The following is a 12175-nucleotide window of genomic DNA, read 5'->3' on the forward strand; positions in this document are numbered from 1 at the left end:
AAATATACAGACCCAACTGATATTGCCAACATCCAGGCAGATAGGTTCAGTGCTAACTTTACCCCCGCTCACCCCCTAAAGGGCCCATCTTTATACTGGAAGAATGCAAAGTTCCTGTAATCATGGCTGCACAGGTAAAAACCACACTCTCCAAAGCCAAGAACACAGCATCCATGGGACCTGACAGCATCCCAGTCTGCATTTTACACGAACTACAGAATGATCTGGCACCCCACCTAAGCACCATGTTCAGTCATAGCCTCACCTCAGGCTTTGTGCCCACTGAATGGCGCACAGTGATGGTTATCCCACTCCACAAAGTGAGACCACCATGGACTCCGGGAATTACTGCTCCATTAGCCAATCGAGCCTGGTCTGCAAGGCCATGGAATGTATCATCATGGAACTTATAAACAAAGACATTGGTAATCTCTAAACTCTGGACTCCACCCATTTCAGGTTTGTAAAGGGCAGATCATGTCTCCTAAACCTGATAGACGTCTTTGAAGCAGTCACCAAAGCTGTAGATGAAGCTAAGGTGGTTCACAGAGCCTATCTAGATCTCGCCAAGGCTTTTGACACTATCCCCCACTCTGGAATTATAGATAAACTCACTAAACTAGGTTTAAATCCCTATGTCACAAGATGGGTTGCCAACTGGCTCACTGACAGAACCCACACAGTGGAAGTAGCAGACTCTAAACCCAACTTTAGACTAGTGACAAGTGGAGTACCACAGGGTTCAGTCCTGGGTCCTGTCCTGTTTGCTATCTACTTTTCTGAAGTACAGGCTAACACAGAAGGTCTTTGGCTAGCAAAGTTTGCAGATGACTGAAAACTAGGAGCCATAATTGAAACTCCTAACAATGTGGACATCCTACAAAAGGGCCTCACTGAGACAGATGCCTGGTGTCAAAGCCATGGCTTCAAGCTCAATGCCAAAAAGTGCATTGTCATCTCCTTCGGTAAAAACTCTGTACCCATGAGCTACCACATAGGTGGTAGTCTACTTAACACTGAAAGTGTGATAAGAGGGGTCCCAGACAGTTTGCTGAACGGCCATTTCTCCGAAACTAAAACAGCCGGGCATACTTACGCAAAAGTGCATTTTGCTGAAAAAGCACTTTTACGCATGTATGCTAACAGGTAAGGGGAATCATGGGGGAATGGCTGTTGCTGAGATCGCAGTATACTGGGAATAAGGGAATATTCCCTTTTCCCCAATGTAGTGCGATCTCGGACTGAGAATATAAAAGTAGGGGGGTGTGGCGGGCACAGCCCCCCTGCGTAAACATTTGTTTTGTGTTTTCGTGTGTTTTTTTTTTGTATTGTTTCTGAGGGACTTTAGCAAAAGTGCTTTTTCGGCAAAAAGCACTTTCGTTAAAGTGGATTCAGTGGTTTGGTTTCGGACAATTGACTTTTTGTTCAATCATCCTAGACCCAATAAGAGACCTTGGGACACAGGTGGACAGTAGTCTTTCCTTTGATAATCACATCGCCACAGTAGTCAGGAAATCCTTCTATGTGACACACCTCATCCCAAAAGGTTTTTCATCCTGGAAAAAAGAGGTAATTGTTCCCCTCTACTCGTCACTCATTAGACCCATTATAGAGTACAACACCCTTTTGATATGTACATCACAAGACATCTACAACAACTGGAAAGGCCGCAGAAATACCTCACAAAGAGGATTACCGGCCTCAAACAGATGCCATATACAGACTGTCTCAAAAAACTCCAGCTTTACTCCATCGCATATCGCCTACTTAGAGACAATCTCTGCCTAACATACAAAGCTATGTCAAACCCAGAGCTGTTGGACATGATCCAAAGAAATCCCAATCCCTCCTAGCTACATGCTCTAGGGACCTAAATCTTGTCACCGCAATAAACAGAACATGCTGGAGGGATAGATTCCTGTCCCAGAAACTTCCCATACTCTGGAGCAAACTACCTGTCTATATCAAACAAAGCTCCCCATTAGCACTCTTCAAGCAAAATCTTGATGATTGGATGGGAAATAGGAAATTCACCCCAGGGATCACCTCTGTGGCTCTGCTCGACAGGGGCACAGGAAAATAATTTTCTTGGGTGGCGAAAGCCAGGGTACCTTTTTGGCTAGGCTTATATAAGCCCTAGGGCCAATAGCCTAGTACCTACCTCGGAACCTATGAAAAAGAGAAGGACAGGTCACAGGGAATACACTGTTGGGATCAGTTTTTCCCTGGAATGATGGTGGAGATCTAATCCACTAAGGCATTTCAGAGGGTATTCTATGAACAGTGAATGAATGCTGGAGCAAGAAGGACATAGATGTAAAATACACTTAATTACATGATAATATTGGCTAGTTGTCTCTTTCTACCCTCAGACAAAAGTAATGTAGTGAAGTAAAGCTATTCAGCATTTTATCTGCTTATTTTATTCTTCAAGTCTGGAAACAAGGCTATAGAAGTACTGTCATATGCCAAGCATGGTAAAGAATATCTGAGAGATTCTGATGAAGCTGTGTTATTTGATGAAGGTGCTTGATCTGTAACATTTTGGCATATGATAGTACTTGTATTGTCTTGTTTCCTGGTTTACTATTGAGAAGGAACATACTTTGTGCTGTTGGAGCTTATTCTTTCAAGTCTCCCAGTCCTCTTGCAGCACCATGATCAAAACTCCATTCTCTTTTTTTTCCTTTCCCGAAATAGTTAGGGGTTTGGGGGTTCTTTTGCTCTTCTTTATCCCTTTCAGCAAAGGTCAGGTCCATTAATTGTTTGTCTTTTGCAAGTTCATACAAAGCCAATAAACAAGTAATGAAGTTAAAAATGTGGTTCCACAGTGTATTTATTGTTGGAAAACCAAGTAAAAAATCAAGAAAAGGCATTTATCATTTAGTTTAGGACAACCAAATAGTTCACCTTAGAATATTTTATTTTATTTATGTTATTTGAATTTGTTAATTGAGGTACAGAACTAATCAGAAAAGACCAAGTTTAGTCTCAGCCTGGAGAGGGGTAAATAAACAAAAAGAAAAAAAACATGTGCATGCATTACAGTATGGTGAGGTAATTATGATGAGTATGCAATGCAGGAATAGTGTGTGTGTGTGTGTGTGTGTGTGTGTGTGTGTGTGTGTGTGTGTGTTCAGATTACCAAAGTAATTCTTGACTTAATTGCACTGGAAAATGGTGTCACACAAACATGTTAGGCGGTAGACTAATGTAGCAGTGTATGATTCAGTTAGGTAATGTTTCCAAAGTGGTGACATTTGCATGAAGCATTATGGAGAAGATAATGTTTTTGTTGTGTTTGGAATTTTGGGTATGAAGATATTTCTTTGAAATCAGCAGGGATAGAGTCCCATACTTAGGGGTTATAATAAGGAGAAGCAGTGATCTATGCATTGTAGTTTTGACAGGGAGCCATATTGTGGCGTTTCTTTTTGAGGCATATGTTATTAGCGGGAGCTGGGGAAATTTGGAAAAAAATGGATTTTTTTTTGGCTCAGAAAAGAAGTGGGCTAAATTTTCCCTAGTGTTTTCTATGTGTAGGTTGAAGTTAAGGAATGCATCTACCTAATACCCAGGTATTTCAATCTTTCATCTCCAAAATGTGGACCACTAACTGTCACAATATAAAACAAATGTGAATAATATGGAATACTAACGATATGCTAACAAATTCAGTTAGGAATTTACAGCTGTGTCTTCCTGCTCACAAAAAATATATTTTTGACAAATTAATGTTTTTCAGTATTATTTACCTTAGACATTTGTAAAAAAAATATTAGCAATGAATGTGTGTCAAATCCTTTCAGTGTTGTGGAACACAGATCTTTTTTAAGACTTAAAATAAGGAATATTCATTAATCCTCATATGATGTATAGTTGACAGGTACACCTTACAAAATACTAGGCTTTATCTATGTAAGCTTTTCGTGATGCACTAGAAAACCGGGGCTCAGTCCTGCAACTTAAGTCGTAGCTAAATTTAGACAATAGGTCACGTGCCCGGCGGAAAAGCAAGCCACGGGACTGGGGTTTTACTGATAGAAAAGCAACAATGTTTCAAATGTTCATTTCCACTTCTAATAGACCGACAAAGTAGCATCGAGACATACCTGTCAACTGTCCAGATTTTTGCCTCAAAATTTTCTCAGTTTCTCATAAAATGTGTGGCTCTCTGGAAAATTACTGGGAATTAAAGTCACTAAATAATGACAGACATTTACGCTTCAGACTTTATATCCTTCAGAAAATGCATGCCGATGCAACACCTTTTTATTCTATCAACATTTTAAGTGGATTCAATATTTCAAATCTGTCCACATTTTTGGGCCTTTGGCTCCCCATTATTTTTTGGTTTTGTCCAGATTTCTTGAGTTGAGGTTTAGAGGTATGCTTCGAGACTGTACCTGCCTGTGAAATAAAAAAATTATGGTCAAACTGGTAAGCTTCTAAACGCCACTTGTTTCTGACATGCCAACACTTAAACATCGCACTGAAGATTATTGTTTAAACTTTTGTACAATACAGTGCAGCGAGCTCCGATATTCGCCTTACTGCATTTAAAGTTGTAAGGGAGGTGGAACCCGACCCTTTCCTGGCAGTGGATAGGCTAATGGCAGTGAACCAGCCCTGGAAGGACGCCAGAGCACCGAGATCAAACCTACAGGGGTAGTAAGTTGGGGGCACAATAACTCACCTCTATTATTCCCTGTTAGTTTTGGTTGCAAGCACTCTTCATTATAGTTTGGATGTATCATTAATATTTCTCTAAGGCAATGCTATCCTTTGCTGAAGTAATGAGGCGCCAATAAACATCAGTCTAAATGCCCTTTAAGTACAAGTACATGACACCAGTACCATTTAGGATAATTGATTGGCTTCTCCTTACAAAGCAAGACTGTTAATTTCTTTTAGGCAAAGACACTGCCATTCTTTTAATAATTGGTTATTATGAACTCTTGTACCCCGCCTCCCATGCGCAGTAGCAACCCCGCCCAAACCTAATAATTTACTGTCCTTATAAAAAATGCAGGAACGATTCGTGAGTGAATTTAAACAAAAGATCAATGCATACTGCATACTTCTCAATGGGCGGACAAAGGCTCAAAAAATAGAGACAAATTTTAAATATCGCTGTTTAAAAAGTTGCTAGAATAGCATAATTTGTATTAGCATGCATTTTCTGAAGGATTTAAAGTCTGAAAAGCAGATGTATGTCATCATGTATAGACATAACCCCTCAGTAATTTGCCAGAAAACCACACATTTTATGACGAATGGACCGAAAATATGAGGCAGAAATCTGGACACTCGGTGAAAGCCTGGCCAGTTGACAGGTATAAATCCATGTTTCTGAAAAAAAAGGATTTGAGGTCACTAAAATAATGCCTCTTAAAACAAATGTTACATCTTTTTTACAGTTCCTGCAGCTTCATGTCTCCCTGTCTGTCTCACACAAACACACACAAAGGGCTCGCTCACTTACAGTGTTTGAGAAAAAAATACGTTGAGGATCAAGGTATGATGAATTTACATTTTAAAACATCAGTAGTTTTAGGGACGGAACCGAGGTAAATTGGATACACGACTTTGCCTTAATGTTGCAGTTCCGAAGCTCATCCCTGATTATTTATTTTAATATCTGCCTATAATTGCCACTGATTTGTTAGAGAAGTAGCCAAGTCTAGCTCTACGACCAATTGCTATCGCGGTGGTTTTGACAGGTAACAGGCATCACGGTGCGAAAAATCTCCCCATCAGCAGCAGACATCTAATATCATCAACCCCCGGGCTGTGCCCTCCCATTCCTTACTGAGGTTTTATGAGTACTCCCCAGGCTCGATTCCCAACCTCATCCTTTTGTGCGTGTCTTTGTGTGACGCAGCAATGCTCGTCTTCCAGAGCTAAAACAAAGCTCCCCCTTCAACAGCCGTCATTTGCTAAGACCCTACGAAGACCATCCAGCACAACTGGCAGGGCGGATCCCAGGCAGCAGGCAGCCGTGGCCCCAGGGGCTTGTTTCATTGTACATCAGCTGGAAGCGATCCCCACGTGGATCTGTTTGTTACTGAGCACCACATAGTGGGGTGTGCTTTCAGAGCAGCCCACAGTCTCGAGTAGGAGAGGAAGAAAAAAGTCTGACCCAAGGACGCAGAGGAAAAAATATCGTAAAAACAGAAGACCTGGTGAGTCTGTCTGCCTGTGTGCATGGCCGGTCTGTCTACGCGTTATATCTGTGTTTTATGCTTACTTGTTAAGCATGCAAAGCACTTTGCATGTTGACACATTCATTATTTGTTTGGTGTATTATGACCCTTTCCAAAACGCTGAGGCTGAGCTCATGATAAAAAGGTAGTTGCGTGAGCTGCTCTGTTCAATTGATTATGACCTGTCTAGACCATGTTGGCACAAACGTGATGTACTGGAAAAATACATTTTTCTAGGGCATGTAAAGGAAATGTTATGCCTTCTTTAATGAAAGAGTTATGTTGAGAGCAAAGCATTATTGTGGGCAATTATTCCATATACGAAGTATACCGTCTGACTCTACTTAAGGAAAAATACAACTGTGTGGTGCTTTAAGTCAGGGTGGGGAGTTGCTGCAGAATTGAGCTGGTAAAAATTGCTGACACATGATGTCTAAACCTTACCCAGATGTTTCAGGAGTGCCACTTGTATAGGGGCACAGTAGAAGTCTTTATAATGGTTGTTCTTGGCGTAGAACATAAACATATAGTAATTAAAATATAACATGCATTTAACATTTAGTAAGTTTTGATGTTTGTGCACTGACCACAGCTTTGAGTTTTTAGTGGTTGGTAGTTTTACTAGCATATTATGTTATTACCCTGTTCATTTTTATGTTACTTGACAAAGTGTACAAAGCAATTAATCCTTACACAGCTTTGTCATCCAGTATGATTTAATATTAGAAACCCAGTATGTCATTGTTAAGTCTGCTGTAAATGCTGTATCTATGCAAGTCTAAACTCCCACACCAACAGTCAATGATAAAGCTGTTTTCTTTAAATAGTACTTATGGAATATTATGCTGATGAGAAGAGATCACTGTAAGAACTCTGTGCTTGTAATGCACTGGGGGTCTCTGACCATCTCTGAAGGGTACTACATTTGGGAGAGGTGGGAAGGGTTTTGGATTTTATAATCAAATCTCCATGTGGAGTATCTGGCTGAGACGAGAGTTCAGGGACTGTGCTGTTTATTGTGTATACTCCCTGTAATAAGACAATTGCTTGCCCAGGTATTTTTTTTTATTATTTGTAAACACCTTAAGCTGTAAGTATAAGCATTAGTTATTCACATGCATGGCAAAGGCTTCATTCAGTATCCAAATAATGTTATTTAAGCTTTAACAGTGGATGGAGCCACTAAAGAATGAAGAAAGGGAAAATATTTTTTTTCTTTTTCTTGCACAAACCTTTTATTTCGACTTTTCAGCTAGTGCAATATTTTTCAGTCTTCTCTTTGGCTTGGAAGTGTGGGATGCTGTGCAATTTACTTGTTTTGGGGGCTAAAGATTAGTGGGGAGAGCGGTAACTGATGATAGTAGACAGCTATTGTTTTGGCTGGTAGAGTTAGGAGTAGTGGTAAATGAAAAGGTGGCTTATGTGGTATTACATTTGTGTGACAGCTAGTGCTAGGACTGTGCAAGCTTACGAAAGGCTTGTGTCAGGAATTCTAGAGGATGAGGACTGTAACCGAGTAATTAGAACTACAATGTTACACCATCTCCATGTCTTTGACTGTAAAACAGTTAAAAACTTGCGTACAATGTTATATTCATTTGCTGTGTGTAGTGAAATGAACAGAAGTCAGATATTGCACCATCCACTTGTCTGTGGATCCAGTAAAACTTTCAAATCTCAGACAATGCACTGTGGATCTTAAAACAAACTGAATTCAGACTGCATTTTCTCCATGCCCATTAAAGTAGTTAGAATTCTCATATTACACTGTTTGCATATCTATGTTTTAACCAAACTGTGTAAATGTGGATATTGTATACCATTTGCATATTTATAAAACTACAATTTGAACTTGGACATTTCACCATCTACAGTGTAAATTACAATGAAACAGCAAAACTGCTGGACAGTAGGCAGTTAAGTAGTGAATGCTCCTTCCATCCTGACAACCACCATGTAGTTGCAAAGACAGTATGTGCAGCTAAGTTCTCAGATTGCTTATGGTGACATTGAAGAGAGTGATAAATCATAAAGAGGCTGCCATGGAAACAAGCAAGCAAAATACATATTCAGAAGTGCTGCATTATAAAGTGTTCTACCAAAGTAGTGACCATAACACATTGTTTGCCTGGAAGAAGACAAATTGCAGGTTGCTGAGTACTTTCATTTTTGCACCTCATACTGTCTATACAACTTGTTGTATGAAGCTGGTCTCTTAGGATTGACCTGCAGGTGGTGTCCCATGAGGCACTTACTGCAACTACTTAAGAATAAGGAATGGATTTGTGTTCCAGTTACTGTTGGTTTGTGTACTCATGGGAAATGATAGCAGACAGATTTTTCCATGATGTGGAGTCCAGAAATTGTAGCACATATTGGTCAGTTGATTATTTCACCAAATAGCAAAGATCTTTCCCCTATGGTAATTATCCAGAACAACTGTCTTACCTGAGTCATCAGAGTTCTAACAACATGTACAGTTATCCCTACCTTTGATGTCACTTTCCCATGCGAACATTACCAATGGACATGTCGTTGGAGTACCCCACTCCAGTCATGGAACCAAAAACTGGCACTAACTCTCTGGCAGAGGGCGTGGCTGACCTCTATCATTAGTATTCCTTAATTACTTTCCTGGGGAGGTGTGTATTGATTTGCAACAGTAATGATTATGTGCAATGAACAACTGGAGAAAGTATAAAGATCCATGGCAAGGCAGTCTGCTACCTAGCCCCTTGGGAAGGGGTTACAACAGCTCAGGTCCTGGAGTGGGGTTGATGCATGCATATCTGGCTGCCAAATAGGTAGGTCAGATGTTAGTATGACGTATTAACCAAGGGCATGTAATCTCATACTTTGGATTTGTCACACTGCTTCATGTTTTACTGGCCTATAAAGTAAAAAGTTCAGAATGTTAAGGGTTCTAGTCTAGCCTTGGGTATTTCGAAGAAAGTCCAGTATTAACTCTGCAGTGTAGTGTATGGTGGGTGTTGTTTTCCTTAGGTACTATTTTTGGATAAGCCATTAAATTAAGGTTATCTGCTTTCTTTTGGCCACTGCTTGATTAGACTTTCAAATAACCTCTGGTACTTTTTCAAAAAAGGTGTGGAATTTCCATTGATTTGTGCATTATATTCCTACTCCTAATTAAAACAGAATACTATCAGTATTTGGATTTTATTAACTTATTGTCTGTTAGTTTATAACTCTTTCATAAAAGTGAAAATGGTAAAAATGTTTTGATTAGCAGGTAGTAAAAAAGCAAATAAATTAACAGTTCAAAACAACAGCTCCAAAGAGAAAAATGAGGAGGTTTGTAGTTTCCCAACTTCCCGTTTATTGTCTGATTTTAGAATATGCAAACGTGGACAGTGATGGAAATTCGCTGTGCTTTATTTATTTATTTGATATTTGTTGACTGGGTTAGTCCGACTGGGTAGGTGCCCTTATTCAGTGGAGACCCGAGGTGAAAAGCTCCAAAAATTACAAAGTATAAAAAAATTCCAGAATATAACAAGAAAAGAAATGAATAACACAAATATGTACAAGGTAATAACAGTCAAGGTTAAAGAATACTTATTTAATTATGAGGTTAAGCAAGCAGATACATGAAATAACACAGTAGGTACAAGATGTTTTACAAGCAGGAATAACAGTGTACAAGTAGAGTTTCTGTTTTACAAGCTAACGGATGAATGCATATATTATGGGGGTGACAGTAGAGTTTCTCCATACTTGTAGTCACCTAGTCACAATAATGTTTTCTGGTAAATACTCATAGCCACTAAGTCAAAGTAATGTTACCTAAAAAAGTACAGGCAGAAAGGATGTAGTTGAGTAGGAGGAGGAAAGAGAGGAATAGGAAGGGATTATTAAGTAGGGTCAGCACAGGAGCAAGCCCTAGAGTGAAGTAGATTGTCGTTTAGTATGACGCATCATTCCACAATAAATAGACTATAGATCAGTCAGCTAGCTAAGCATGTTCACGGCTTCCGACACAAAACATCTAACCATTCATTAATGTCTCAGCAGTGGTAGAGGCAGTTTAGACTGAATGGTTGACTTAAACACTCGTATTGTTTGTAATTTCCTTATCATTCATATTTCTGATTCAATAACTTTCTGACTGTTGACTTTGTTTTGCAGTAACCACCTCATATTTCTTTTTCAGTTTCATCTGTCCATCTTATCTGCAGGGGTCTACATCAGAACACCGAAAGTTCATACTTTCGAATGTTCTTACATCGACCCCTATTCAGCGAATGCTGAAAATAGCGAAATGACAGATAACCAAATTTTTTTCCTAGGGAAAGAATTTGGTTGTCTGTTTCTATTTCGCTATTTTCAGCGCTGTGGTGGAAAGTTACGGGTTGGGTTCAGGTAAGTGTGCGATTGGGCGTGGGTTAGGTGAGTTAGGGTTAGGGCGTGAGGGAGGTATGTGTGCGATTGTGTGGACTTGAGGTTTAGGGAGGGTTAGGTGAGTTAGGGTGCGGGTGATGTGAGTGTGCAATAGTGATGGACCTTAGGGTTAGGGTTTGGGTTAAGGTAAGTGGATAGTTAGTGGTGTTTGTACAGTTTAGTGTAGGGTTAGCTGTAAGATTTTGGGTGTGTGTGTGTGTGGATTGCTGTTTCTTTGATGTGCTTGTGTTGTGTGTATGTGTTTTGGAACAGCAAATTTTTTCCCTTGGAAAAAATTTGCTGTTTTGAATGTCCGATGTTGTCAGCATTCGCTGATTAGGGGTCGATGTAAGAACATTTGAAATTGTGAACTTTTGGTGTTCTGATATAGACCCTATCTGCAGTTATAGTTATTTTGATTTATAATCCTGCAATCCATAATATGACAAGAGAAACTGCTATAATGGCATGCATTGTTGTCTGTAATTGTGTTCCCCACCCCACCATAAGGCTTGAGAAAAAAATGTCGCAGCTAATTGAATGCCCAATGTTAAGAGTTGATAGGAACATTCCACAGCAAATAATGCAGCAGAATTCTATGGGCTTGGTGTCTGATTTCATGTCTGAGTGTGAACATTCTTTCTTTCCTTGTTGTGGATGAGGAAAGAATAAGTCATCTCTTTACCATAAAAACTGCCTAGTCAGTGTGATGTCATTATGACTGATGTCTACTGAAATTCAGGAGTTGTTGTAAGGCTGCTGCACAGGTTGTCACATAGGCTGATATAGTGTGAGTTAAACGGGGAGCTGTTTTGTCATGTGAGATACTGTCCGTCACTGGGGAAGGGATGATATGTAGTCAGAAAGACAACGTGTGGCACAGATGTAAGTGGCTATTACTTGTTTGAGCATTCTGAGGGCCATTTATGTATCCTTGTGTGTTTCGGAGTACACGGATGTCAGAGGAACTGTTTTGAAGAGTAGCAGAGGGCCTGGCTCTTGCAATTTATAAGATGCTGTCGAACACCTGTAGAGGATAAAGTAAATGGCAAAGTTTTGTCTGTGAAAGAGCTGTAGCATATTCCGAGGAAACTGTAAAACTCTGTGACTGTTTTCCATCCTGCAGTGGACTTCCTTGAGTTTATTGAATTTGAAACAGAATGCATAGTTCATTTGTGCATGCTTTCTTTTGTGTGTTCAGATGCACCATCTTTCTGTATAGTGCAGTGTCATTAGTGAGGTCTTTGTTGTAAAAAATAATATAACTGCATACTACATTCTTGTTACTATTAACAGATGTTGTACTTTTGGCCAGTTGAATTGGCACCCGAGTTAATGTGCTGCAGTTAATTAAGATAGTTGTTACATAATGCATGCTACTCTAGGTAAGTTACTATCTTATAATGTACAATACTGCTGGGTCATTAGAGAGATCATCACATACACCTAGCTACAATTGTCACTTATTCCTAATTTTGGAAGTAAGTTCTAACTTGGACAATTGTGAAAAAAAAAACGGAACTAGCAAATGTACTGATAATTAAGAGGAAACAAATTTTCTGTTTTCTCTA

At 39.6% G+C, this 12175-nt stretch overlaps 1 protein-coding gene across 4 annotated transcripts in view; it reads left to right on the forward strand.

Moving 5' to 3' along the window:
- The first annotated feature begins 5765 nt into the window (after positions 1 to 5765).
- The window catches only part of NDRG4 (NDRG family member 4), a 1570634-nt gene continuing 1564224 nt past the window's right edge, over positions 5766 to 12175 (forward strand). For 3 of the 4 annotated variants that reach the window (XM_044081333.1, XM_044081334.1, XM_044081335.1), the window contains exon 1: positions 5766 to 6185. The gene's annotated coding sequence lies outside the window, so the exon portion shown is untranslated. The remainder of the gene's footprint in view (positions 6186 to 12175) is intronic. The other variant, XM_044081336.1, reaches the window with a different exon arrangement.

This window comes from Protopterus annectens, chromosome 8.part0 (assembly GCF_019279795.1).
Source record: "Protopterus annectens isolate FY-2018-M chromosome 8.part0, PAN1.0, whole genome shotgun sequence".
NCBI lineage: Eukaryota > Metazoa > Chordata > Ceratodontiformes > Protopteridae > Protopterus > Protopterus annectens.